Source organism: Calonectris borealis, unplaced genomic scaffold, assembly GCF_964195595.1.
Source record: "Calonectris borealis unplaced genomic scaffold, bCalBor7.hap1.2 HAP1_SCAFFOLD_238, whole genome shotgun sequence".
In the NCBI taxonomy this organism is placed as follows: domain Eukaryota; kingdom Metazoa; phylum Chordata; class Aves; order Procellariiformes; family Procellariidae; genus Calonectris; species Calonectris borealis.
Window position 1 is genome coordinate 5,001 of NW_027441622.1, and position 16,942 is coordinate 21,942.

The 16,942-nt window shown below is 48.3% G+C and overlaps 1 long non-coding RNA gene across 1 annotated transcript; it reads right to left on the bottom strand.

Moving 5' to 3' along the window:
- Window positions 1–145: 145 nt before the first annotated feature.
- LOC142077385 (uncharacterized) lies at window positions 146–5,488 on the bottom strand. Its single transcript, XR_012671770.1, has 4 exons — window positions 3,933–5,488; window positions 1,642–1,885; window positions 712–827; window positions 146–595 (listed from the first exon to the last, which is right to left on the bottom strand). It is a non-coding gene; the product is annotated as an uncharacterized LOC142077385 (long non-coding RNA).
- Window positions 5,489–16,942: the final 11,454 nt, after the last annotated feature.

Below are 16,942 nucleotides of genomic sequence, written 5' to 3' on the forward strand. Positions count from 1 at the left end.
ATAATAGTCCTCAAGCAAGAGCTGTCAATGCCTGTAACAATTCCCCACCACCACCACCACCACCACCCTCCAATTGGCAATTTTGGTTAATAGGTATTAACAACACCCACTTAGTTTTGTACTTTCATTTGTTATTTCAGTTTTTACTGTGATTCCAATAGGGATACATTACTGCCTGTATTTTGTTTTTATAATTTTCAATTTAAAATTGGTCCATTGCTAATTCCAGTAGATTTTCCCATATTATTTTTTACATTTCAATTCTACAATATACTTGTACTACAGAGACAAAAATTACTCTCAGGTTGATCAAATACTTGCTACAATTACATTTATTCACTTCTCACTCTTTGAAATTCACTCTTTGAAATGCATTTGACCTCTAAAAATTCATCATTACCTTTACAGTCGGCGCAAGTATTTAGTGCCTGTGATTCTATACCTAGTAGTCTTTTCCACGTTTCTCCCTCCCATTACATTCTCAGTCTATTGCTTTACATCTCTGTTTGCCTCTTCGAGGCGACATCGTCTCCACAATTGGGATTCCTAGGCAGAAAGTGACCGAGCTCCGCTCATCTCAATGGGCCCCCTACTTCTGTGCTTGCGCACAAAAATAAAAAAAAAAAATCATAAAGTGTCATTACATCAGAAACTACAAAGCCCCTCAAAAGAATTTACAATCCTAACAGTAAACAATAAAGTTTAGCCCACCTGCTTCACAAGCTGGTCCTCTTCAACACTGACAACCTGCTCCAATTTCCCCACACCCTTCAACTGCAAGATCATCAATCATCTTCCCATGACCATTCGCTACACAACATACCTCCCTGCAATGACAGGCAAATGCCACATTCCAGCACAGCGCTCCCCAGGAATGGTGTTCCCAGAGGCCTTGAAAAAACCACCCTCTCTGCAAAAACTTCAGCCCGAGCCCAACCTCCACCCAAACATTGGCAATCAACTCCCTTACAGAGTTGCTGGGACCGGGGCAGGGGGGGAACACAACACACACACCCAACATACACACCCCTAGACGGGGGGGCAGGAGGGGTGGTGTGGAAATCCCTTGTCTAGGTTTTAATATAATTTTTTTTGTAACTCTCTGAACACAAAAAAACCACTCAACTCCACACACAACCTGCAAAGAAACATAAAAAAACACCACATAATGAAACAAGGTTATATACATTCAAAACACACCGCTCATTCAGCTACCACACAAGCTACCCCTCACTCTTGCCGATCCATTCTGCGACCAGCCTGCCACAATGGGACATCACCCCGTGTCTGCGCCGCTCCCCAGGAACAGCATTCCCAGAGGCCTCAAAAATCACCCTGCCTGCAAAAACCCCGGCCCAAGCCTGACGTCTGCCCAGACATTGGCGATGAACGTCACCTTGCAGAGCGGCCGGGACCGGGGGAAAAAAAACCCCAGCTGGGGGGGTAAAAAAAAGAAAAATCCCCCAGCCGGGGTTTTTTTTTTATTATAATTTAAAAAAAAAAAATACTACTCTCAACATTAAATACAACCTGCGATAAAATACTTCACACATACAAGATTAGGCACATTGAAAAACTAACACTCATTCAACAACCACTTGCTTCACCCCTCACTCAAAACACCATTGTTTCACCACCCACCTGCCACGATGGCATATTGCCCCCATTCTAGACCCATCCCCGGAACTGTCTCGCCACACACTTCAAAGCAACGTTGCCGTTCCGTACAACTCCAAAGTTTCAGCCTTCTTAACAGCAAGCCGAGGAAGACGCTTCGCTACATTCACCGGGCCTGCTCCTTCTTCACTTAATTTGGACGCTCTGGCAAGATGCGCTCGAGAATTTTCTCCACGGATCCAAATCACCCTGGGGCACCTGCAAAAAACTACAAAAGGGACTGTACACCCTGCTTAGCAATACCTACTGGCTATACAAAAAAACATCCCAGACAACCTCCATCCAAACAGCCTGTGCTAATCAAAGCATGTAAAGCAAGTCACCTGGATGCTGACCGATAGCTTGACATGACTAAAAGCCTGTCTTGTTTTGCATATGCCTTCTAACTGCAGATGGAAAAAAAACCACACCAGATATTAAGCCCTACATAGACAAGTTAAGGCAAGTTCAAGATACAGTCCACTCGACTACCTTGCAAACTGCCACTCCCAAGAGGCCAGAGTGCAGCCTCTAGCACCCACAAAACACAACGAAAGTAACTGTGGCCGCTCTCTAGAGCTACTTGCCCAGAGATGGACTGTACAGTCTTTGCCTAAAGAATCTGGCCAGATCAACATATCACCATATACCATAAAGCTATAATATATTTATTATTGCTACGCTCCCAGGCAGCGCAGCTCCAACCCTGACACACAGACAGAGACTGCACGCAGACGCCACAATGTGATCGTGAGACACGAGAAGACCACAAGCGAGAATGACTGCCGTAGGGAAGATGCCTCCAGCACAGAAGCCCTAAGGTGCCACAATGGCACAAATGCTCTATAGCGCCCCAGGAAAGAGAGTCAACTGCCACAGCCCATGAGAGAAAACTACCATCAAACCCAGAACGATGGATGCATGAGAAGCTGGGCTTTAAGACCGTTAAGGACACGCGGGTGAAACCTCTAAAGACAACTGTGGAAACAGAACTCCTGAGAGCAGAGCTGCTGGCACCACCTGGCTCACCGCCGCAAGAGATACCCCTCAGAAACATCTATGATGCAACGCTGACCAGGCATGTCCATGCTTGAAGCTACAACGGCAAGATAAGAAGGGCTCAACAGGCACTATGCTGATGAGACAATGCATTTGAGACCCTGGGGAGGGCTACCGAGGCGCCTGCTGATCTTAAAGAGCTATGGAGACATCAAGGCCTGAGAAAACTACGGTAGAAGACACAGAAGAGAGTCCTCAGAAACTACACAACACCACAGACGCAGGCTGGAACTGCCAAGCCCGGCACACACCAGCATCATGCTGAAGAATAACCCGCTCCCTTTACACCTTCCCAAAAGGGACTGTTGCTGGACAGTTCTCTCCCCTACGCTAACTTCATAACTCCTTCCTGCAATTCCCAACCTTGTTCCCTCCCCAGCCCTGGTCCCTCAACTTAGTTTTCAGAGGGCCAGGGATCTCAATCCATCTTAAAAAAAAAAAAAGAAAACAAACCCAAAACACTAACTAGGATGTTGCTGCACTCACCTGGTTCCTCTTTATATGCAAAAAAAAAGCCACACCCACACCAAAAAAAACCCCACCAAACCACAAGAGTACTAGTATTCAGCATCACACTAGCCTCCTCCTCAAAAGCACCATAGTGCTCTGCTTACCTGCTCCACACTAATTCCAAAGTCAGATGCTGCAACTGTCACTCGTCGCACCCAAGATGTCAAGAGACACAAAGTTACCGTTGCGCTTGGGCGAAATCACCAGCCCCACGCTCCTCCTCGCCAGCACAGCTCCCGCAAAACCAAAAGGTAAATGGTTAACCGAGATGCCATGTCATACTTGCTTATTAAATGGTGACTCAGCCGACAACCTCCTCACCTTCTCCGACCGCTTCTCAGTGGGCAGCTATGCCCCTCTGAGGCTACCTGCGGCATGTGGAAAAACCCAAACTAAAAGCACAGCCTGCCTGCAGCAATTCTCATCTTCCCCACCTTTACCTTGGCCTTTACCTGCACACCCAGCCCCCATCATTTGGGGCTGCCATGTTGAAGCTTGTGTACCACCTGTAAAGCCCAAACAGCAGGTAAAGCTTATAACTTCACCGACAATACACACCTGAAAAGTAACTGCTACTTCAGCCCACGAGTCATTGCTCAACTTGCCTGAGTTAACTCCCACGCCCATATCCCACTTGCCTCATTGCTTTGCATCTTCGGGAAAAAAAAACCACAACATTATGCAGTCATACAACCAACAAGACTCACCTTCCCTCCAACACCAAAGGCTGACGCGCTTTAATCACAGAATCACAGAATACCAAGTTGCAAGGGACCTCAAGGATCATCCGGTCCAGCCTTTCTTGGCAAAAGCACGGTCTAGACGAGATAGCCCAGCACCCCGTCTGGCCAAATCTTACAAGTGTCCGATGTTGGGGAATCTGCCGCTTCCCTGGGGAGATTATCCCAATGGCTGATTGTTCTCATTGTGAAAAGTTTTCCTTTTGTGTCCAATCGGAATCTCCTCAAGAGTAACTTGTACCCATTACCACTCATCTTTTCCATGTGACTCCTTGTAAAAGGGGAGTCTCCATCATCTCTGTAACCACGATTTACCTACCGGAACATGGTGATGAGGTCTCCCCTAAGCCTTCTTTTCTCAAGACTACACACAATTCTCTCAGCCTTTCCTCATGTATCAGGGTTCCCAGTCTTTTGATCATATTTGTGGCCCTTCTCTGGACCCTCTCCAGCCTGTTCACATCTTTTTTTGTATAATGGGGACCAACACCACACACAGTATTCCAGGTGTGACCTGGTGAGCGCCGAGTAGAGGGGGATGATGACTTCTATATCTCTGCTGGTGATGCCCTTGTTGATGCAATCCAGCATCATCTTGGCCTTCTTTGCTGCAGCAGCACACCGTTTGCTCAGATTTAGCTTGTTCTCCACCGGGACCCCCGGGTCCCTTTCCACAGCTGCTCCCCAGCTGGATAGTTCCCAGCCTGTACCGCACTCCTGGATATGCTTTCCTAGGTGCAAGACCTAACTTTTGACTTTGTTGAACTTCATAAGGTTCTCATTAGACCATTCTTCCAGCCTATCCAAGTCTTCCTGCAGAGTGGCTCTCCGCTCCAAAGCGTTCGCTTGCCCACTCAGTTTGGTATCATCATCAAGCTTCATCAGGGTACGCTCGATCCCATCATCCACATCACTTATGAAGATATTTAACAGTGTTGGGCCCAATATCGATCCCTGGGGGATCCCGCTTGTGACAGGTTGCCAGTTTGAAAAGGAGCTATTTACTACCACCCTCTGGGGGTTGCCTGTCAGCAAGTTCCCCACCCACCAAACAGACCGCTTGTCTAGACTGTAACACATCACTTTCTCTAGGAGGCTGTGGGAAACCATATCAAAAGCCTTGGAGAAATCCAGGACCATGTCCACCGCTCGCCCCACATCAACCAAGCAGGTCACTTTGTCATAGAAGGCAATCAGGTTTGTCAAGCATGATCTGCCCTTGGTGAATCCATGCTGGCTTTTCCCAATCATGTGCTTCATTGGACTTGTGGTACCACACAGGAGGATTCAATCCACAGCTTTCCCAGGGACTGAAGTATGACTGATGGGCTTACAATTTCCTGGATCCTCCTTTATGCCCTTCATGTAGATGGCGTGACATTAGCCTTCTTCCAGTCTTCTGGGACATCACCCAATCTCCGCAACTTCTCAAAGATTATGGAAAGCAGCCTTACCACAACCTTCTTACGGTGCTACACTCGCCTCCTCTGTCACTCTTTGGTGTATGGCTCCTTCCTAGGTATCTGCAAAAACAATAATATCAAACAAGTCACCCGGTTGCAGAGCAATAGCTTAACAATTCCAAAAGTCTTGTTTCCATTTAAGAATCAATCTGCTTCACTACCCCTGAACAGCCCCTCCCACACGGCTCGGCTCATCCCCATAAAACACCATTGCAAGAGCTGTCCACACAGCCTGCCAACAGCTACCGAGTCCGAGATGACTGTACAACCGTTGCCTCGACGGTCTAGGCATATCAACATATTAACCATAGACTCTTATGGCTATTCCACCTCCCCCTGACTCTACACTCCCAGGCAGGGCTGCTCCAAGCCACACACACATGCACAGACCAACACTATACAGAACACTACAAACAACGCGCCTCAAAGAGGAGAGAAAACTCTCGGCAAGAAGAATGACACCTAAACGGAAGACGCCGTCGGGCAAGAAGACCTGCAGGGCTGTGACATGACGAGGCTCTATGGCAACACCAGAGAAAGAGTAGAACGTCATGACCCATGACAAGAAGCTGCTTTCAAAACTGAGAAGATGTATGCGCAAGAAGCCTGGCCTCTAGACCTAAGAGCGTAAGGATGCAGGGAAACAATCCCAGTCTGCAAAAATAGATGTCTAGAGAGCAGAGCTGCTCACGCAGCCGGGAAGGCTGCCGCAAAAGAGGACCGTCGAGAAACTTCGAGACACGAGACCGATCCACGCTTTCAGCTTGTAACGCAAGAAAAAAAGCGCCCTATTGGCCCTATGCCAATGAGTACAGGCGTTCAAGATCCTAGGGATGGCGCCTGAGGCATGTGCTGTGCTCCTCGAGCGCAAAGAGGACATCGAGACTCGAGGAAGGCCTAGGACACAGAAGACAGACCACACAAACTGCACAACAACAGACACAGGCTGGAACTGCCCTGCCCGGCTCATACTAACATCATGCTGATAAGTAACCTGCTCCCTTTAACTGCCCAAGAGGGACTGTCCCTGGACAGTCCCCTGCCCTACACTGTCTTTAAAACCCCTTCATACAATTGCCAACCCGGTCCCCTCCCTCCCTCGACCGATCTCCAGCACCAGTGCCTCAACTTAGCTTTCAGAGGACCGGGAGTCTGAATCCATCCTCTACAGGAAAAACCACAATCAGCCCACTGGGTTAATCCTGCAGTCGCCAGGTTCCTCTTCATCACCTGCAAAAAACAAACACCAATGCATGCACAACAGTGCCGCCAGTCAGCATCACATCCGTCAACATGGACCTTTCCCACAACATCCTCCACCTCAGACACACCATTGCATTCCACTCACCTGCTCCACGCCGATTCCAGAGGCGGACGCTGCAGCTGTCATCGCTTGTGATGCCTAGGATACCAAGAGACACAAAGTTACCATTGCACTTGCCAGAAACCCCCAGCCCCATACTCCTCCTCTCTACTACCCAGCTCACCTCAAATGCTCATCCAATTCCAAAGGCAGCCCGCACGGCACCTGCAAAACCACAGAGAAACACTTCAGTTGCCACGTAACACTTTGCTATTAGACGCCAACCCGGCCCACAATCGCCTCACCTTCTCGGACCCCTTCGTCAGCATGCGGCAGAGGCACCCCTTTGAGCCTGCGTGCGACACCTGCAAAAACCCAAGCGTAAAGGCACGTGCTGAGATACTGCCTGAAACTGCAGCCTGCCCACAGTGATTCCTATCTCCCTCTCCTTTACCTTGGCCGCTCAGCTGAGCGGCCTCCATCAGCTTGGGTTGCCACATTGAAGCTTGCGCACCACCTGTAAGACACAAACAACAAGGCTTGCTTATAACTTCACCAGCAATACAACACCTGAAACATAACCGCTACTTCAGCCCACCAATCACCGGTCACCTTGCCCGAGTCAGCTCTGGTGCCCATATCCCACATTGCTCTTTGCTTTACACCTTCAAATTAAAAGAAAAATAGAAATACCATAATGTAGTCGTATAGCCACCAGTCACATCTTCCCTCTAATACCACCCACCAACCCACCTTCTTCTAGTGCTCCGCTCGCCTCTTGACCATCGCCCTGCACTGCTCATCCCTCTGCATCTGCAAAAACAATATTGAATGAGTCAGCCGGATGCAGAGCAATAGTTTAATAATTCCAGAGGACTTATTTCCGTGTAGGAATACTATCTAGAATCTAACTATACATCCTATCATTAAACAAAATTTAGAAGTCAAACATTTAGCCCTACACATACAAGCCTTAACACCTTTGAGACTCAATTTCCTTCACTACCCCTGAACAGCCCCTCCCACACGGCTCGGCTCATCCCCATAAAACACCATTGCAAGAGCTGTCCACACAGCCTGCCAACAGCTACTGAGTCCGAGATGACTGTACAACCGTTGCCTCGACGGTCTAGGCATATCAACATATTAGCCATAGACTTTTATGCCTTCCCGGTAATCTACCAGGTAGATAACGCGGGGGCTATGACTGGGGTGCATCAGGCCCTAGATTGGAAAATATTAAATCAATTGCGAAACACAGTTAATGTGCAAGGCAAATGCTAAACTATATCTGGGGTAGCGGAATGCTATGTCCAGAAGATATTAAGAACATAATGAGGCCTATTTTGAAGCAATCACAACAATTACTTTGGCAAGCTCACTGGCAAAGACTTTGTGAAATATCTGCGCACTTGCCCCGAGCCCCAAATGATCATTTAGCTGGAGTAACTGTAGAACAACTAATGGGTATAGGTCCTTTTGCCTCTGTAGAAATGCAGATGCAAACTGGTCCAGACGTGTTGTTAGAATCTATGAAATTAGCACGAGAAGCCTTGCAGAAAGTTAAAACTACACCAGCTCCTCCCTCATATATATCAATTAAACAAGGAAGAGAGGAGCCTTTTGCATCTTTTGTAGATAGAGTCACAGACGCTATTGACCACGCAGATATGGCAGATTTTATGAAAGGACCTTTGCTGAGACAGTGTGTATTAGAGAATTGTAATACTTATACGAAGGGCATCCTTGTCACCTTACCCTTAGACGCCACCATAGAAGTCATGTTAGAGCGAATGAGTAGAGTTCCTGTAGGAGCTCAAGCCATGTTAGTTGAAACAACCAGAGAACTAGGGGAAAAATTAGTCAAGGCGCAGGGACAGGCGTTTGCAGCTCTTGCCCCACTGAAGCCTCCGGATGCCCACCAAAGTAAGACGACTGGCCGACGACAGTATAAGTGCTTCCGATGTGGCTACCCAGGACATCTGCGTCGACAATGTCGGGAGCTGCCAGAACTGTCAAATGAATAATCATAATACTACGGTCTGCCGGCGTTCGGGAAACGGGAAACCGAGCGCCAAGAGCCGCAGCGCACCGACACCAATCGCGGCTCCGGTCACCTTCAGGCCAACGGCAGCCCCCAACCAAACGACAGTGCAGAGATACCAGACGCCATTGCCCAGCTTCGACCAGCAACCCAACTTCGACCAGCAACCAGGGGGAGCCTCGGATTGGATCTGGCAACAGCAGTAGATGTCACGCTAATTGACGACCGGCCGCGAAAAATTGCTACAGGAATTAAAGGGCCCATAGTTATCAATGGACAATCTCATGGAGCGTTGTTGTTGGGGCGATCATCCAGTGGTCTCCAAGGACTTTTTATATTACGAGGACTTATCGATTGTGATTCAAAAACTCAGTACCCACATCGTTGACCAAGCAGTGGATCGTATTGACCCTGACTTACCTGTGGACTTAACCGTTTTGCACGGCCCCACACATTTTATTGGTGCACTCACGCAGTACAAAAAGAAAAAGGGGGAGACTGTGAGAGTATTAGAATGGATATTTACCGGAATGCAACCAAAGACTACAATTCAAGATAACGACACGTTTGATTGAAATGTGCTAGATTGAATTTATAGCTGTTACTGCTGTTTAGCTATTAATTCGCAGGCTCTTTTGCTTGCCATGGGCCTTGCTTGCCTTAATGTGTATTAGAGTCTTGTGCTCGTTAGTGGCTGCTTTTTTGCTCTCGCTGCTTGCTGTACTGCTGCACTGCTTATCGTCTTACTGTGCTGTGCCTGGGAACATTCTGATAACAGCAATAGGGATGCGCCTGGGCCGGCAGATGGCCAGGGCATCGCTGCTGCTTCTGTGCTGCTGTGCTGGACAGGCTGGAACTGCAGCGTGAACTCGAATCAAAGGGACTGTGACCTGTGGCTGAGTCCATGCGGGACAGGACACCCCGAGGTGTCTGTGACTGTGGATAAGCCCATGCCCAAGCAGCAGGAACCACCTGAACCAACGGAGGACAAACTTTACAAGGAGCAGCGCAAGTGCAGCAGTGACCCGACCTGAGCCGGCTTTGGTGCCCAGTAACTCCATGCAACGCACCACCTCTGCTGACCTGAGTGACCACCATAACAGATGGAGCCCAAAGTCATGGACTAAATGAATGCAGTGGACATTTTGTGTACATTTATGGATATTTTATGGACATTTTACAGGGGATTGTGTGGGCCTGTCCTACGTGTAGCCACCATGGGCCTGGTCTCGGAATCGGCGTGAATCCCAGGGGACTCGAGGCCAGAGAATTGTGGCAAGTGGATGTGACTCACGTTGCTGACTTTGGCAGACTGAGATATATACATGTTACGATTGACACCTATAGCAAATTTATATGGGCCACGGCACAAACAGGAGAACGAGCACTGCACGTAATGCGACATTTGACTAGTTGTTTTGCAGTTATGGGAGTGCCACAAACGATAAAAACTGACAATGGCCCTGCATACACAAGCGCCAAAGTGAAACGTTTTTTCCAAACGTGGGGAGTGCGACATACTACTGGTATTCCACACTCACCCACGGGACAAGCTATCATTGAAAGGACGCATCAAACGCTGAAACAATATTTGCAAAAATTTAGGGAAATCTCAGATGTACAAGAAAGACTTGTTAAGACTCTTTTTGTGCTAAATCATTTATGTATTTTTGCAGATCAGAAAGAGCCACCAGCATGGGTGCATGGTTATCCTAAAGAAAATAAGGATGACAAGCCAGTTTTCGTTATGTATAGAGATCCAGCAACCGGACTGTGGAAAGGTCCAGCAGAAGTGAAGTATATGGGTAGAGGTTATATGTGTGTACTTACTCCCACAGGGCCGAAGTGGATTCCAAGCCGCTGGACCAAAGCTGCTGTTGCTGATGATGATCAATGCAGCTCTGTCTGTACTGATCCCAGCGATGCCGTTGCCCAGCCGTGCGAACTTATGGGTGGCGTGGGCGAATAAAACTGGGACGACAGACTTTTGCCTGAGTTCAGCTACGGCAACTGAGCCCTTTAAAACATGTCTGATAGGCTTTCCTGAAATTATTGCCAGAGATTTTGATAATTGGACGTCTGTAACAGTTAATTGTATAAATGTTACTGTAGCAAATTGCTCGGTACAACTAATAAGAGCCCTAAATCACACTCTCCCTTGGGACCCCCAAGAAATTGACCTTTTGGGGTCAGAAAAAATTGGAAATGCAACTGATAACGTTACTACTCAGACATGTTTTGTGTTTGGCAGCTTTAGCCGCTTTGCCGCACAGGCCCAGACCTTTCAGTCATTGATCGGCATAAGCAGCCGCACTGATGATAACAACCCTTTTGTTAATACCACCGGTTGGACTGTTGTTTCACCTTTTACGAAAGGATTCGAAATAGGCCAATATTGTGGGAATTATAACGCTTCCAAAACACTCAGTGCCTATGGACGGAGTATGAAGGGAACCAATAACTCTTTGTGGAACAATGATACGGCCAAAGCTCTTCCCCCCGGATATTTTTTGATCTGTGGGGATCGAGCATGGCCTGGCATTCCAAAGAACGCCTTTGGAGGGCCTTGTTATGTAGGTAAATTAACTCTGCTCACAGTTAGCTGACAAAGTTGGCTCAATATACCTACAGTAGCGACAAATCGACACAAAAGGTCTATACATCAATTGCAAGCAGATTGTAACAACAATATAGAATTATGGTCAACCACAGCCAAGGTATTTGCTTCCCTAGTGCCCAACATAGGCACTGAGCAAGCGCTGGCTTGGTATTTTATTAACAATTATAGTTATAGTAAAAATAGCATATCACTGTATTTTAAATAATGTTGTAAAAATGAACCACAATGTACTGGTGGTCCAAAAAGAAAAAGGGGGAAATGTTGGAGAAAGTTAGCCAGACTAGGCCGCGGTGGGAAAATTCTGAGTCATGCTGACAAGGGAGAAAAGAAAGTCATGCTGACCTTGCTCTGTGCAGATAAGCAACTTTGAGAAAGTACAGTATAAGAAAAACAGGATGGAACCCGGACCACGTAGCAGTAACCGAAAGTAGGAGGAATATGATAATGTAATTTTTAGAGCTAAGCCAATGATTGTGAGACAAGTATGCATAAGGTAGAACTTAGTGTATAAATATGTGTAGGGTTTTACAATAAAGTTGAAGCTGGCCTTATCCCTCACATTGAGTCGACTGCCTGCCTTCCCTCGCTCGTCGCAGAACCCTACAAACAACATGGCTTAAAGAGGAGAGAAAACTCTTGGCAAGAAGAATGACACCCGGATGGAAGACACCGCTTGGCAAGACGACGCATGGGACTGCGACAGTGATGTGAGGAGGCTCTGAGGCAACCCCAGAAAGAGTAGAACGTCATGGCCCGTGACAAGAAGTTATTCTCAAAACTGAGAGGATGTACAAGCAAGAAGCCTGGCCTCAAGACCTAAGAGCGTAAGGATGCAGGGAAGAAATCCCAGTCCATGAAAAGAGACGGCTAGAGAGCAGAGCTGCTCACGCAGCCGGGAAGGATGCCGCAAAAGAGGACCGTCTGGAAACTTCGAGACACAAGACCGATCCACGCTTTCAGCTTGTAACGCAAGGAAAAAGCGCCCTATTGGCGCTATGCCAACGAGTACAGGCATTCAAGATCCTAGAGATGGCGCTGGAGGCTTGTGCTGTGCTCCTCAAGCACAAAGAGGACATTGAGACTTAAGGAAGGCCTAAGACACAGAAGACAGACCACACAAACTACACAACAACAGACACAGGCTGGAACTGCCCTGCCCGGCTCACGCTAACATCATGCTGATAAGTAACCTGCTCCCTTTATCTGCCCAAGGGGGACTGTCCCTGGACAGCCCTTTGCCCTAACTAACTTTAAATGCACCTTCCTGCCGTTGCCAATCTTGTCTCCCTGCCCCCTCCCCAGCCATCGTCCCTCAACTCAGCTTTCAGAGGGCCGGGAGGTCTGAATCCATCCTTGACAAAAAACACATTGGCTAGCTGATATTTTCCTGCAGTCACCAGGTTCCTCTTCAGGATCTGGAAAAAAAAACACCAACCAACACACACACCAGCAGTAAGCATCATGACAGTAGACGCCACTCTCTTCCACAACACCCTCATCCTCACAAGAGCCCTGGCATTGCACTTGCCTCTTCCACGCCGATTCCAGAGTGGGACACTGCGGCCGCCATTACTTGTGACACCTAAGATACCAAGACACACAAAGTTAACATTGCGTTTGTGAGAAATCACCAGTCCCATGCTCCTCCTCTCTACCCCCCAGCTCACCTCAAATGCTCATCCAATTCCAAAGGCGGCCCACACGGCACCTGCAAAACCACAGAGAAACACTTTGCTGAGTTGCCGTCTAATACTTTAGACGCCAACCTGGCCCACAACTGCCTCACCTTCTCGGACCCCTTCGTCAGCATGTGGCGGCGGCGTCCCTCCAAGCCTGCGTGCGGCACCTGCAGAAACCCAAGCGAAAAGGCACGTGCTGAGATACTGCCTGAAACTGCAGCCTGCCCACAGTGTTTCCTATCACCCTCTCATTGACCTTGGCCACTCAGCTGTCCAGCCTCTATCATTTTGGGTTGCAACATTGAGGTTTGTGCACCACCTGTAAGAGACCCAAAGAACATGGGTTGCTTATAACTTCACCAGCAATACAACACCTGAAGCATAACCGCTCCTTCAGCTCACCAATCACCGCCCACCTTGGCCGAGTCAGCTCCAGTGCCCATATCCCACGGTCCTCCTCCCTTTGCACCTTCAAATAAAAAAAAAAATACAGTAGTGTAGTCATATAGCCACCAGTCACATCTTCCCTCTAATACCACCCATCAATCCTCCTTCTTTTAGTGCTCTGCTCATCCCTCTACATCTGCAAAAACAATATTGAATGAGTCACTCGGATGCAGAGCAATAGCTTAACAATTGCAGAAGACTTGTTTCCATGCAGGAATACTATCTAGAATCCAACTATACTTCCTGCCATTAAACAAATTTTATAACTCAAACATTAAGTCATACACATGCAAGCCTTAACGCCTTTGAGATTCAATTTCCTTCACTAACCCTGCACAGCACCTCACACATGGCTCAGCTCATCCCCATAAAACGTTATCAAAAGAGCTGTCCATGCAGCCTGCCAACAGCTACTGAGTCTGAGATGACTGTACAGCCTTTGCCTCAACAGTCTAGGCATATCAACATATTAACCATAGACTATTATGGCTATTCCACCTACCCCCGACTCTACACCCCCAGGCATAGCAGCTCCAAGCCACACACACACACACGCACAGACCAACACTACATGGAACCCTACAAAAAATGCACCTCAAAGAGGAGAGAAAACTCTTGGCAAGAAGAATGACACCCAGATAGAAGATACTGTCGGGCAAGACGACCTGTGGGACCATAACGGTGACGTGAGGAGGCTCTGTGGCAACCCCAGAAAAAGGAGTAGAACCTCACGGCCCGTGACAAGAAGATACTCTCAAAACTGAGAGGATGGATGTGCAAGAAGCCTGGCCTCAAGGCCTAAGAACCTAAGGATGCAGGGAAGAAATCCCAGTCCGTGAAAATGGACAGCTGGAGAGCAGAGCTGCTCACGCAGCCAGGAAGGATGCTGCAAAAGATGACCATCCGGAAAGTTTGAGACACGAGACTGATCCACACTTTCAGCTTGTAATGCAAGAAAAGAAGTGCCTATCAGGTGCTATGCTGATGAGTGAAGGCATTCAAGGCCTTAGGGATGGTACCCATGCCCCTCAAGCACAAAGAGCAATGAGGACATCGAGACCTGAGGAAGGCCTAAGACACAGAAGACAGACCACACAAACTACACAACAGACAGGCTGGAACTGCCCTGCCCAGCGTCATAGTGAAGAGTGGCCAGCTCCCTTTATCTGCCCAAAGCAGACTGTTCCTGGACAGCCCCCTGCCCTACACTACCTTTAAAACCCCTTCATGCAATTGCCAACCTTGTCCACTAAGCCTTATCCACTAGCTCCCCCTGATTCCTCTCCAGCACCAGTGCCTCAAAACTTAGCTTTCAGATGGCCAGGAGACGGAATCCATCCTCAACATGGAAAACCAGTCAGCCCACTGGATTAATCTTGCAGTCGCCAGGTTCCTCTTCATCACCTGCAAAAAACAAACACCAGTGCATGCACAACAATGCCATCAGTCAGCATCACATCAGTCAACATGGACCTTTCCCCCAACATCCCTCACCTCAGACATGCTGTGGCATTCCGCTCACCTGCTCCACGCTGATTCTAGTATCAGAGGCTGCAGCTGTCATCGCTTGTGGCGCATATGGTACCAAGAGACACGAAAGCACCTGTCCTGTGCTCCTCCTTTCTGCTACTCAGCTCACCTCAAACACTCATCCAGTTCCAAAGGCAGCCCGCTCAGCACCTGCAAGATCAGGGAGAAGCATCATGGAGAAGATTCACAGAGTTGCTATGTAATACTTTGCTACGAGATGCCAACCCGGCCCACAATTGCCTCACCTTCTCAGGCCCCTTGTCAGCACACAGCAGCAGAACCCCTCCAAGTCTGCATGCAGCACCTGCAGAAACCCAAGCAAAAAGGCACATGCTGAGATACTGCCCGAAACTGCAGCCTGCCCACACCAATTCGTGTCTCACACTCCTTTACCTTGACAGCTCTCCCACCTGGCCTCTGTCAGCTTTGGTTGCCACGTTGATGTTTGTGCACCACCTGTAGACCCAAACAACATGCATTGCTTATAACTTCACCAGCAATACAACACCTGAAAAATAACCGCTAATTCAGCCCACCAATCACCACTCACCCGCTCGCCTTACCCAAGTCAGCTCCGGTGCCTATATCCCACATTGCTCTTCACTTTGTCCCTTCAAATTAAAAAAAAAAACCACTGTAATGTAATCATATAGCCACCAGTCACATCTTCCCTCTAATACCACACACCAACCCATCTAGTTACAGCACTCTGCTCCGCTCTCCTCTGTCGCCCTGTGGTGCGCAGCTCGTCCCTCTGCATCTGCCAAAAACATAATGATCGAACAAGTCACAGGGTTGCAGAGCAATAGCTTAACAATTCCAGAGGACCTGTTTCCTGTTAAGAACACCATCTAGAATCCAAACAAACATACATCCTGCCGTTAAAAAAAAAAACAAACCCAACCGACAACGTTGAAGCCCCACACATACAACACCTTTGAGATTCAATCTGTTTCACTACCCCTGAACAGCCCCTCCAACACAACCCTGCTCATCCCCATAAAAGCTATTGAAAAAGCTGACCAAGCAGCCTGCCGATGGCTACTTGATCTGAGATGACTGCACAACCTTGGCCTCAACAGTCTAGGCATATCTACATATTAGCCATAGACTCTTGTCGCTATTCCACCTACCCCTGACTCTACACCCACGGGCAGGGCGGCTCCAAGCCAAACGCACACACGCACAGACCGACAGTACACGGAATGCTACAGACAACATGCCTCAAAGGCGAGAGAAAACTCTTGGCAAGAATGACAACACCCGGACAGAAGACGCCATCAGGCGAGACGACCCGCAGGACCATGACGGTGATGTGAGGAGGCTCTATGGCAACCCCAGAGAAAGTATAACGTCGTGGCCCGTGACAAAAAGTTGCTCTCAAAACTGATAAGATGTACGTGCAAGAAGCCTGGCCTCAAGACCTAAGAGCGTAAGGATGCGGGGAAGAAATCCCAGTTCGCAAAAAAAGTGGATGGCTAGAGAGCAGAGCCGCTCAAGCAGCTGGGTAGGATGCCACAGAAGAGGACCATTGGGAAATTTCCCAGATGGGAGACGAATCCGCGCTTTAAGCTAGTAATGCAAGAAAACAGGCACCTGATTGTCACTATGCTGATGAGTACAGGCGTTCGAGACGCTCGGGATGGTGCCCAGGCACGTGCCGTGCTCCTCGAGCGCAAAGAGTAACATGGACACCAAGACCCGAAGAAGGCCTAAGGCGCAGAAGACAGACCACACAAACTACACAACAACAGACACAGGCTGGAACTGCCCTGCCTGGCCCACGCTAGTGTCATGCTGAAGAGTAGCCGTCTGCCTTTAACTGCCTGAAGCAGACTGTTCCTGGACAGCTCTCTGCCCTACACTGTCCTTAAAACCCCTTCATGCAATT